Source organism: Ovis canadensis, chromosome 15 (assembly GCF_042477335.2).
Source record: "Ovis canadensis isolate MfBH-ARS-UI-01 breed Bighorn chromosome 15, ARS-UI_OviCan_v2, whole genome shotgun sequence".
NCBI classification, from domain to species: Eukaryota; Metazoa; Chordata; class Mammalia; order Artiodactyla; family Bovidae; genus Ovis; species Ovis canadensis.
The window spans coordinates 48,228,299-48,240,719 of NC_091259.1; the positions used below are offsets into that span (position 1 = coordinate 48,228,299).

Genomic DNA, 12,421 nt, shown 5'->3' on the forward strand with positions numbered 1-12,421 from the left:
AGGCAAATTAAAAAAAAAAATCTATTGTTGGGATTCATCCAGTATTTAGACTCGCAGAGAAAGAATTTGATAAATGTAGTCAGAAACACGTTGTACACTCTCTCCAGGAAAGTTCATTCATTCTCATGGTCTAATGTCCACCGTGACCACCCCCACCCTGAACTCTAGTCCCACATCTTTGCCTAGACATCCGAGTAGGGCTGAGATGTTTGTAATCCCTCTGTTACCAGGCTTGAATGCCCTTGTCTGTGCCACGACTTCTTAGTGAACCAGATCCTCAATCTCCTCTCTTGTCGGCCGGCCTCCCTGACCATCCCATGTCAAGCAATCCATAATGGCAAATGCCTGAGTCCATCAAGATGTTACATACAGTCAACTCAGTACTAACTCTCAGAGCTGGTACAGATTGAAAAATACCCCCCCAAATGTCCTAAGCAGCTTGATGTGAACAGACAGATGACTGCTGCTTGGGTGACCATCGAGGGAAATAGGAACTGAAGACCTCTGGCGGCTCACTCCTCCCATTCCTTGCTGGGAGCAGTGGGTGGTGAGCTCTGGAGTTCACTGCCTGGATCTGAATGCTGGTTATGACACTCACTAGTTGTGTGACCACAGCAAATCACTTTCCTGCGCCTCAGCTTTTTCCAGCTGGGGATAATGGTGGTTTTTGCCCCCACAAGATTGGGAAGACTATAAAGTAATTTAAGACCTATCTTGTGCTTGTAACAGCGCCTGACACATAGTAGGCACTTGATAAACGTTAGCTGCTATCATCATCTTCATTATCCTCTAAGAACAAGTCTTGGGCTCAGGATCAGAGTTCACAGAACAAGCCTTACTTCAAGCAGGAGCAAAGACAGAAAAGATCCAGAGAGGAGGGGCAGGAAGCCATCCAGTAGCAAGAGAACAGAACAGAGTCACGTCAGTGGCAGAATGCCAGACGAACAGTCCAGAAACTTCTACGGTTCCAAGCACCCTCCACGGTCCTCCCTCCAGCTCTCCTGTGGTGTCTGCTCTGCCGCTGGCCCACCCAGTCTGCGTCTTCGGAATTCTTGTCCACGTACATCCTTAATATTATCCCCATCGACTTCAGGTCATTTGAATAAGACTCTTTGCCTCTCTGAAATGAAGATCAACTAGCTGTGGCCTTTGTTTTCTAGAAGAAGATGGGAGGAATCACTGAAGGAGAGTGGACTTATGGCCAAGCTGGGAGGCACCAGGCCTCTGGACTCCCAGCACAGTGCTCTTTCCAGGTGAGCTCTCCCCTGGCATGTGGCACTGTCTTCCGGCCAGGCTGCTGCTGTTCGAGGTCTGTTTGCCTCAGACACTGAAGGCTTCTCCCGCCTTTCAGGGGTGTGCAGCAGCCATCATGGCCAGGGTTCTTCCTGCCACAGTACGGTGCTCGCCATTTTTAACATAAATAACAGAAGCCAAAGGGCATGCATGGGCTTCAGATACTTCTCTGCACGCTCTTCAGGGCTGCCGAGTCTCCTGTTTCCTCGCCTGCTCTGGCTGTGCTCGGCTCATTGTTGCTGGAACCCCTGACAGGGAAGGCTGAAAGGGACTAAGAATTTAGCTCTGCAGTCATTTCCTTGAGTCTCTGAAAAGCCCTCCCTCTCGTAATTAGCAGCCTCACTTCCTCTGTGTCCTGCTTTTTCTCCCCTACTGTTGCAAAATCCATTTTCCCCGGCAGTAGAATCTCCCTTTTTGCCCAGCCAGAAGAATTTTTTAACTTCCCTGCTCAAATTTCAACCCAATAATCCTTCTCTAATGCACACCACCTTTTCCCCCCTTTAGACTGTCAAAGGCCCATCATTTCCCCATCTTCTCCTAATTTTTTATTCTTACTTGGACTTTTTGGCTCTCAGCCCTTCAGGACTTTTTCTTTTTTCTGCTTCAAACATTGTCTGCTAATACAGTATTCTTAGGCTCTTTTTCTCTTCATGTTGGGCTGAGATCCAATTCCAAACTGCCTTTGCTTAGTTACAGCTTATCTTTTTTTTTTTAGTCTCTCTACACTACTCAGCACCACAAAGGGTGCTGGCTCCTGTCTTCATGTCTTACTTTTCCAAACAAAATGAATAGAATTTGCCTATTCCCTCATCTTTCCTCAACTATAGATCACCCAAAAGTATTCCTTGTTTTGCTATGGCACCGAAAGCAAAGGCAACAAGAGTAAAAAACAAATAAATAAATAAATTGAACTACACCAAGCTTAAAACTTCTGTGCATCAAAGGACAGAATCGACAGAGTGAAAAGGCAGAATGGAAGCAAACATCTGTCAATCATACATCTGATAAAGGGTTAATACCCAAACTATATTAAAAATTCCTACAACTGAACAACAAAAAAAGAACTACCTGATTAAAAAATGGGCAAACAGCTTGAATAGACATTTCTCCAAAGATACACAAAGGGCCAAGGAGAACATGAAAAGAAGCTCACATCACTAACCAGGAGGGAAACATACGTCAAAACCACAGTGAGGGACTTTCCTGGCAGTCCAATGGCTAAGGCTTCTCCTTCCAGTGCAGGGGTACGAGTTCAATACCTGATTGGGGAGCTAAGATCCCACATGCTTCAGGGCCAAAAAGCGAAACATAAAACAGAAGCTATACTGTAACAAACTCGGTAAAGACTTTAACAATGGTCCACATCCAAAAATCTTTAAAAACACATACACACACAATGAGATGCCCCCTCATATCCCCTAGGATGGCTACTATGAGCAAAACATGTGTTGGGGAGAATGCGGAGATATAGGAATTCTTGTGGTGGGCACATAAACTTGTATAGCCATAATGGAAAATAGTATGGCTGTTCCTCAAGAAATTAGAATTAGATTTACCATAAGACCGAGTAATTCCACCCCTGGGTATATGCCCAAAAGAACTGAAAGCGGGAACTCAAACAGATATATCTATGTTCATAACAGCATTATTTACAACAGCCAGATGTCTAGGGACAGATGAATGGGTAAGAAAATCTGGTGTATATATATATACGTAATGGAATATCATTCACTCTTAGAAAGGAAATTCTGACACATACCACAACATAGGTAAACTTTGAGAACATTATGCAAAGTAAAATAAGCCAGTCGCAAAAAGACAAATACTGCATGGTTCTACTTATAGGGACAGAAAGTAGAACAGTGGTTTCCAGGGTCTGGGGTAGGGGACGGGTAATAGGGAGTAGCTGTTTAGCGGATATAGAACTTCAGTTCTACCAGCTGAAAAAGGGCTCTGGAGATCAGCTGCACAGTAATGTGAATTTACTTAACACCACTGAACTGTGCACTTGAACATGCTTAAGATGGTAAATTTTATGTTCTGTGTTGTTTAGTCATTCAGTCATGTCTGACTCTTTGTGACCCCATGGACTATAGACTGCCAGGCTCCTCTCTCTGTCCATGGGATTTCCCAGGCAAGAGTACTGGAGTGGGTTGCCATTTCCTTCTCCAGGGGATCTTCCTGACCCAGAGATCGAACCCAGGCCTCCTGCTACCTAGGAAGCCCATGTTATGTGTATTTTACCACTACAAAAAAAGGAAAAGAAAAAAAAAACTTCTTGGTCACAGCCTGGTTATTTCACTAATTCATATACTAACTTGGGCAAGTTATTCAATTTCTCCATGGTTCCATTTTTCTCATCTGTAAGTGGGATTAGTTAGTATCTACTCTAGAGGTCATTGTGAGGATTAAGTAAATTTTTATAGGCAAAGTATTTAGAAAACTGCCTGACATAAAGTATTGTTCAGTCAATGTCAGTTGTCACAGCAGTAATAATATTATTACAGTGTGTGAGCTATTAGTCGAAGCACTTCCCTATGTTAGGGAAGTAAGTCTTCAACCTACCCATCTTCCCCTCCAACCTCCACCCCCAATAAAGCTGAAATTTTACAGATGAGGAAACAGAGGCTCAGAAAGGTTAAATGATCTGCCTGGATCACATAGCCAGTGGTTGATGAATAAAGATTAAGTCTGGCTCCAATGAGGTCCGGTTGCTGAGAAGGAAGCAATCAGCATGCTGATTCCAAACCAAGTTAGAACTGAATCTTCCATTCCAACCAAGAACTAGGCGGTGGGGGAAGGCTGTGGCAGGGATGGCTGAGAAGCTGGGCTTTCCTCCAGGCCAGCAACCCACCAGCTAAAGAATCCCAACTGTCTTGGTCCTCCTCCCACACCCATCCTGCCCCGGGGATGAGACCAGCTGGATCCAACCAAGAAAAATCAAGACAAGAATGGGAAGTAGTCCCAGAGGTCACCATGGCCTTCCAGCAGATGGAAGAGCAGATGCAGAAGGGACTTCTCGGAGGCCTGTGGTCAGGACCTGCCAGAGCGCCCTTGCCAAGCCCACAGTGGGGGGATAAAACCCCACACCACCCAGAAAGTAGAAGCATTTATCATGGAAAAGGCAGCGAGAAAGCCCCCACACCCCGCCTCAGACCCTCGATGGGCCCATGCTGATGTGCTTGGAGAACTTCTGAAAATGGGGCACGAATGCACTTCCTGGTTTTCCTCCAGACCAAGAGGGCCTGGGTCCAGCAAGAACCTTCCAGTGACTGGCAGTCTAGGGTTTCTTCTTTTAGATAAGTGATTGCTCCTCCCCCTCCAGTCCCCAAGTCTTTTAAAATACCAATGCTGGCCTTGGGTGGTCTCTGTCACTTGCCATTAGAACCTAGAGTCTCCAGCCCAGAGGCTAGGGCACCTACCATCTGGCCAGAGGCACCCCTGCTGCCTCCCCATCCAGTTCTGCTGGCTGCAAGGGCATCCGGCCACCCGAGAGGACTCCGGTCAGGCTGTGAGCAAGGAGGAGGGCTTGGCACTAGAGGGCCCTTGAAGCAAAAGAGATCCAGAAACAGGATTTTGACATTTGGGAAGGTTTTTTTTTTCCCCCCTTCCAACATTGGGAAGGGCTCTGTAAACACAAACTTAACTTGGGCCCTTCTCTGTGGGAAAAAAGCTTGAATAAATCCTCTCTCAGAGTGAAAAATCCCCCTCTCCTACCAATTGTTTTTTTTTTTTTCTTTCAATTGTTTTTTAGAGTAGGCAAGTAATACATATTCATTGTAGAAAACAAATGAGAAACTGCAGACAAGAAAATTAAAATCACCCCAAACCGTACCTCCCTAGTTTTAATCATTGTTAACAGTTTAGGTATATCCCTCCAGACCTTTTTTCAATGTAAATATAAGTGTTTATACACATATAAGCATATACTTTCTGAAAATTTTTAATATACTGTGAAAATCATTCCATGTCAATAATACAGAACCGCATTGTATTTTTGATGATGTTATAGTATATGCAATATACATATACCACGATTTATTTGATATCTATTAGATGTATAAGTTTATTTCAAGGTTTTCACAAGTATGAACAATGCTGTTATCCACACAGTGTTCATACCTTTGTCTAATTGTTTCTTATGGATAAACTCCTGAAAGTGGAACCGCTGGACACAGCGGTGGAGGCCACGCAGGAGAATGAGGCGCTGCAGGGCAGGTGCGCGGAGCTGCAGGAGAGGGTCCTGGAGACGGGGAAGATTGTGGACGGGTTTGAGGGGCCTGTGAACCAGGCAACGGAGGAGGCTCAGAAAGAGAAGGAATCTGCCAAGGTCGAGATCCAGAAGGTTCTGAAAGAGAAAGCTCAGCTGACGGCAGACCTGTACTACAAGGAGAAGTCATTCTTCGACCTCTTCAAGCAGTTTGAGAAACAGAAGGTGATCGAAGGCCACCGCACGAATGAAGAGTTGCTGAGGAAGTGCGCTGAGGATTACATAGCGAGGATCAGGAAGGAGGGCCAGAAGGACCAGGTGCTGAAGGACCAGGGGGAGGAGAAGCTTCAGCAGGCAAACAAGGAGATTGCCTAGGTCTGGAACAAGGAAGGCCCTGACGGAAGCCCTGGCGCTGCAGGTGGTCCTGAGGAAGGAGCAGATGCGAGTCTACTCACTGGAGGAGGTGGTTGAGCAGAGAACTACAGGGAATGGTGAGCTGACTATGATCTGTGATGACCTCACTTCCAAGACGGAGAGAATCTGACTTAGCAGCCCTGACCTGTACTACCTTCCCTTCGTGGGTGTGTATGTTTGCCTATCTGTCTAGCTTTTCCTTCTCTATTGATCTCAATTCGTTTTTAAACTAGGTTGCTTTTGGAAAAGACTGAATAGAGTTTCCCTTAAATCTAAAAAAAAAAGTTATGTCATACACATAAATCTCCCGAATCCAACTGTTTCACTGATATATACAAGTTTCCTTAAGTGAGGGACCTCTGTGCTGTGCTTGTAATCTGAACCAGCACTCAATTTTCTCAAACACAGTTCTCCATCATAAGCAGTTCCAAAAGAAAACTCCTTAAACCCCTTGTCTATGATCTCATAAATGACTAAGTGGCATTTAAAAGATACACAATTTTATTTTGACTTTAGTAATCCACTAAACAACTGAGTGGCTAAGCACAGCACAATCCGCTAAACAGAGACCCACATGACAGGGGTACCAGGATACTTGCCACACAAAATATATCTGTACAAAATTAGACTTAACTACCTACCACCTGACACCCCCAGCCTCTGCCCCTCCGTCCCTCTGCTCCTTCTCCCTTCTCCTCCATCCCTCGTTCCATCTATCCCATCCATCCACCCATCCACCCTTCTTCCTCTATCTTTCTTTGCGAATCACTCCCCTTCTTTCTTTTTCTGCCCTACTCTTTCTCCCTGCCTTCCTTATCGCCTCTTCTTTCCTGAAGCATTTGGGACGCTGTTATCAGAGCAGACAGTACTGGAGTTGCGCGAAGTTTCCAGCTGCACTGAGAGCTGGAGAAGCTGTCTGTGAAATCCTCAGTCTTTGGTATTCATTATTTAAGTTCTGTGGAAATGGGTTCGCTTTGAAGTCTACTGACTCATCCTCCTCCTTAACTTCTTATTTCCTGTAAATGATCCATTAGTTTTTGGCAAGGTCCATGTCACACAGCATTCCCATCAGAAGGGGCTGTTCCGCAACCCTGGGCAGTGTGAACACTGCCCGAGCAGTGGAACTGGAAGCATGATGGGGCCGTGTAGACTCTGCTTTCTTAAAAGCTGCTTCAACCAGCCCTAACACCACCTCGAATTAATAATGTGAAACACATGCTCCATCTGCCTGCTAAAGGGTGACAAAGCCATTTATGTTCATAATGGCCAAAATTATTCTACAGATGAAAAGTTTTCTAAAGCAGCTCACATAGGCTAGTCAATCAGTTCCACCAAGGGGGAAAATTCCCCCTCAATCATCCCACTTGAGACCTCTTTGCCAAAACAGCCAGTTCACTGTGGCATTAAGATGTTGAAAGGGGGAAACAAATGGAGATTATAAACAGTTCTCATAAGTTTTCAAACTTTCTGCCCCTGGTAAGGCATGCATAGATTAGCGCCAACAGCTTAGTGGGAAAGGTCATGTGCCTTTTCACAAAGATCCAGGGAGCCACGCAGGACTCTTGAGGACTTCAGAAACTAAACAAATCAGTTACAAGGGGGAGGGGTGGGGGAAGCAGTTCTTTAAGAAAAAAATCAAATTGGGCTGGAAAAGTACTATTATCAGCAAAAACGCTAAATCTTTCCCCCTCCCCCCACCGCCACACTCCCTGCTCCCCACACCCAGCTGGTGGGAGCAGAAAGATATTCCTTTGATAGCAGAGCAAATAAAAGTTTGAATTACTGACTGCTCACGTTAATGCTGGATTTTACTACCACCATATTTCAAAATGAAATTATTCTAACATCTATGCCTCAAATTAAGATCTGTGATAATATATATTACAGTTCAGAAAATGTCTTAGGTTCAGATGATGTAAAGGCTGATTCCCCTGGAGAGTAAACACTGGCCATTGTTTCTCAAGGGCTAAAACTCTCCTCATCCCTCCAAATAAATTTAAGTATAGATGACATCAGGGAGTGCTGCCTGGTTATCAAAGCACATCTGGGGTGGGGGTGGGGAGGGCAAGATAATGCCACTTAATAGTCAAAGTGGTGGCAACGTCTTAAACGCAGGGTTGTCAAAAGAGGGCTTTCTCCTATAATTTACAGATATGAAAGCCCTATGAGAAAGTTTAGCACACAACACATGAAACTTAACTCTCTCCACTCCACCACGTTGGAATCCTGGTTTCAAGTTCCCCACACCATCTTTACTCCTACGGGCCCTACAATGTCTTTGGCGGGGGGAGGCGGGTATTCACAGATATCCAGGGCCCAAACGCCCATCTGTGTAAGTACAGTTGGCAGCTCACTTGTCAGACATACTCTCCCCAAGTCCTGGAGTCCTCGGTGCTCCCTACTGGCCTCCGCACATCACTCATCAAGGTGGTGGGGGAGGGGCACGTGGGGGGAAAAGCAAAGAGCTAAGCCTGCCCACCAGTGCCCAGGTGGGCTCCGCAGCCAGCCTTACATTCTAAAAAGAGCACAGCCCTTCATTCTATGGCATTAGGTCCTCTGACACAGCGGCAGGACGTCTTCTCCCCTCGGCAGCTCCATGAAGCAAAACTTCACCAACTTCCACCAGGCACACTAATGAGAGGTTTGTTGTGAACAGGCAGCAAGGGTCAGCCACACCTGACACTACTCTCCTGCCCCAGAGATGGGGTCACTGGCCAAACAACGCTAAGCAAATAATTCTTCATGAGAAAAAAATGTATATTTCCACTTTTAAAATTACATTTCACAATTCCTCTCACTTCTTATGAAAACAAGATCAAATGTTTGTAAGGACCCACTTGAATATATTTTCACTTTCCAAGTGCAAAGTAGAGGACAAAAAAAAAAGAAAAAGAAATTCTCAGCAGCCACAAGACAAGAACGCCTTTCTCCTTCCCTGCCAAATCCAAGCATTATGCACATAGAATGAACATGATGCAATAAAAACATCTCCAAATGCTTTCTGATACATTCTCTCATTTAATCTTGCGACTCCTTAATGCTCACATTTTAATTGCAGTTTTAGAGCCTTAAATTCTTCCAAAGGTGCTAAAATACGAAAGAATGTGAAGCATGATTTCATACGAACTAGAAGCAAGAGAAGAGTTTCAGGCCTCTTAAAATAAAAATCTATCTTCAAACCCCTCAGAGTCTGCATGAAACACGGCAAACTCAGTCTGTTGTCCCAAGGGAGGCAGGCTGCTGTGAAATATAAGTAACTCCTCACTGGCACTGTTAGCTTTTTTGGGTGTTTTAATTTTAAAACCCGAGTGTAATTATCTCTTATTTACTAGAGTCACAACTCTTGCCAAAGGGAATACAAACCACTTCTTTGGGGATGAAGTTGCTGACAAAGGTTTGACAAAGAAAAATAATTAATAGCTCCATGCTGACCCCGGGGTAAGTCTTGGAGCACAGCGAAGTGAACTTGCCAAGGATGAGCCGGGCATGGGCGCGTGATGCCCGGCTAAGGGCATGGCACACACCCGGTCCTGAGAAGCTTGGAGGCTTCTGAAGGGACTTAGGCTATGGGACAAAAGTATGAGAGGTTTTTGCATATCCTCCTTTAGTCATGGTTCTGTGTTGAAACTGCTTTGCGCTCCAGTTACAAACGCTCTCCTGTTTAAGAAAGCTGTGGATAGACAATTAATGCCTTTCAGCTGGGGCTGGAGTGTTCTCCAAGTTTGGTTCTGGGCTCTATGGTTTAGCATGCTCATTCTCAGAAATTCTGGCGAGAAACCCTTTGGGATAGGGAGCTGCCAGGGCCAGTTTCCTGGAGCCTGTCCTATGGGCACCTCACCTGATCACCGTCACATTTGGGGAGCCAAACAGAAGGTGGGTGCGGGAGGATCATGAGCAGCTGGGTCAAAACCCTTAGGAGGAGGAGTCTGCCTCTTAAAACATGCGAATTCAGAGATTCCATCTTAACTTTGCTCTTAAACTATAAAAGTCTTCTGAGTGCAAACAGCATTCAATTCTAGCAGATTCCCACCCCCACCCCCCATATTTTCATTTGTCTACTGTGACTGCTGGGAAGCTTGTAGCCCCAGAACTGTAAGATACTATCATCCTTTTTATCATTATTATTAATGATGGGTTTACTTGCAATACTATATCTTTCTGTCTCCTGCAATAATCCAATCCCATCCCATCCCCTGGAGCACAGACATGTTTCATGATTGGCAGCTATTTTAGATCCTTTTGGGGTGTGCTTGTGTGACTGACAAGACTTCAAGTCTTGAAGCCAGGAAGAATTTGATTTCCAGCCTTGACAAACCACTTAATGTGGCTGACCCTCAGCTGCCTCACCTATGTGACGGAGCTCGTATCTTTGTAGCAGAACGGGTGAGGATTATGCTGCTTTAATTCCCCCTGGATGCCCAAGGGCAGGTACCTGGCGTGGACACAATGTCCATCCCAAAGCGTAACATGGAGTAGGTACCCAATACACTAGAGCTACTGTCATTCTTACGAGAGTTAATAATACCAGCCACAAGGGCAAAATTAAAGAGGTTACTGACCCCAGAGAGAAATTTCTAATTCAAATTTCATTATCTTAAATCAACTCAGCTATTTTTTCCCCCTTCTCATAGAATTCAAAAAAAGCCCTGAGATTTTGGCTCCAACTTCTCAGTTATAATCTTGGCTTTAGTAATACCCATTAAGAGGTTCCGATCCAGGGAGAACTATTAACTCTGCAGTGGAAGCAGAAACGTGGATATCTGAATGAAGTGAAGGTCTGCTGGCAGTTGTAACGAGATCATTTGCTCCTGCAAATGTTATTTCTTGGCTATCGGTATCTTTTGTGCGAATTTCTGCAGGCAGAAATCTCTGGGGGAAAAAGACTGTCTGGAGCCCACACGTGTTTTCAGAACAGGCTGGTACATCCTGTCCTTGCTACAGAGCCTGGTACGTCAGTAGCAAAACAGACCTCTCTTTGGACACACTTTTTTTTGTGAATTCTGCAGGACTCAAGGCTGGCTGCTGAAGTCACCACTCAATCGTCCTCTCAGGCTGGGTCGGTGAACTACTCCCTGGAGCCCCCTGGTGGCCCTTTCCATGTTCACACCATGTACTCACACCTCTCAGGGGCAGGGAGAAAGTGGCTTTAAAAGAGCCACCCAAGGGCTAGTTACTGGCATCCTTCATCCAAAGGGACATCCCCACATTTTAAGGATCAAGGAAACATGCTGTGTTAAGGCTGGTACAGACACAGCACCTCTCTTAAATGTCAGTCATTCACTGAACAGCTAGCTCTTAAGCATTTACTGCATGCCAGGCCTCACACCAGGCATGAAGAATACAGAGAGGATTACGACTCAGTCCCTGCTCTCAAGAAGCTTCTGGCCCAGAGGGAGAGGTGGACCGATACCTGTACCCAGAAGGACAATACAGAGAGAAATGCCAAGTTTTGAGGGAACCCCGGGGACAGTGTCAGCCTCCTTAGGGAAAGTGGGAAGGACATCAGGGAGGGGGCAAGAGTTAACCTGGATCTCAGAGGCCAAGAATTAGCTGGACACAGAAAGGAGGGCAGGCATTCCAGGCAGAAGAATCAATACACATCAAGGGCCAGACTTCTCGGGGGACTGTGGTGGATCTGGAGGGCTCCCAGCAGGCAGAAGAGGCCAGAGAAGTGGGTAGGACAGGCTGAGAAGGATCTCATAGGCCACACCAAGGACCCTGCTTATCTATCCGTGATTCTCCAAACTGTGCTTGAAAGTTCCCACAGACATTTGATTCTAATTTCATGGATGCTGAAGCTAAGAGAACTCTGTGGTAGCCATCCACGATCCACTGACTGCTAATTCCTGCGTTCAACTCCAGGGTAACCAGGAGAGAAACATCAAATTCCAATACAGGGGCATCCTATAAAATATCTACAAAACACCAGTACTCCTGAAAATTGCCATCAAAAACAAGAGAAGTCTGAGAGCCTGTTGCAGACAACAAGAGCCTAATTCCTTAGAGGAGCCTAATTCCATTTCTGAGTGACAATTAAATGTAATATGCTGGGACCTCCCTGGTGGTCCAATGGTTAAAACTCTGCACTTCCAATGCAGAGGTCCCAGGTTCAATCCCTGGTCAGGCAACAGGATTCTGCATGCTACGACTAAGACTCAACGCAGCCAAGTAAATAAGTATTCTAAAAACTAAAATAAGATGCTATCATACTTAAAAAAAATAATAATAAATGTAATCTGCTATCCTGGATGCAATTTTGCAACAGATAAATGAAGTTCCTAGGTAAAAACTAGGGAATAAAGTACAGAGCCTAGTTAATGATTATGTATCGATCTTGGTTCATTAATGGCAACAAATGTGCCACACTAGTGTAAGATGTTAACAATAGGGGAAACTATATACAAGGCAAATGGGAATTTCTGTACTCCTCAAAATTTTTTATAAGTCTGAAATGTTTCAAAAAAATAAAATTGATTTTTAAAAAGTTCTGTGTTCATACAGATA

General features: G+C 45.0%; 1 protein-coding gene and 1 non-coding gene across 2 annotated transcripts in view; one reads left to right on the forward strand and one right to left on the reverse strand.

Annotated features, from left to right (window-relative positions):
- The window catches only part of PARVA (parvin alpha), a 167,173-nt gene that overhangs the window by 123,129 nt on the left and 31,623 nt on the right, over positions 1–12,421 (reverse strand). The window lies entirely within an intron of this gene.
- On the forward strand, positions 11,973–12,045 carry TRNAG-UCC (transfer RNA glycine (anticodon UCC)). Its single transcript has one exon. It is a non-coding gene; the product is annotated as a tRNA-Gly (tRNA).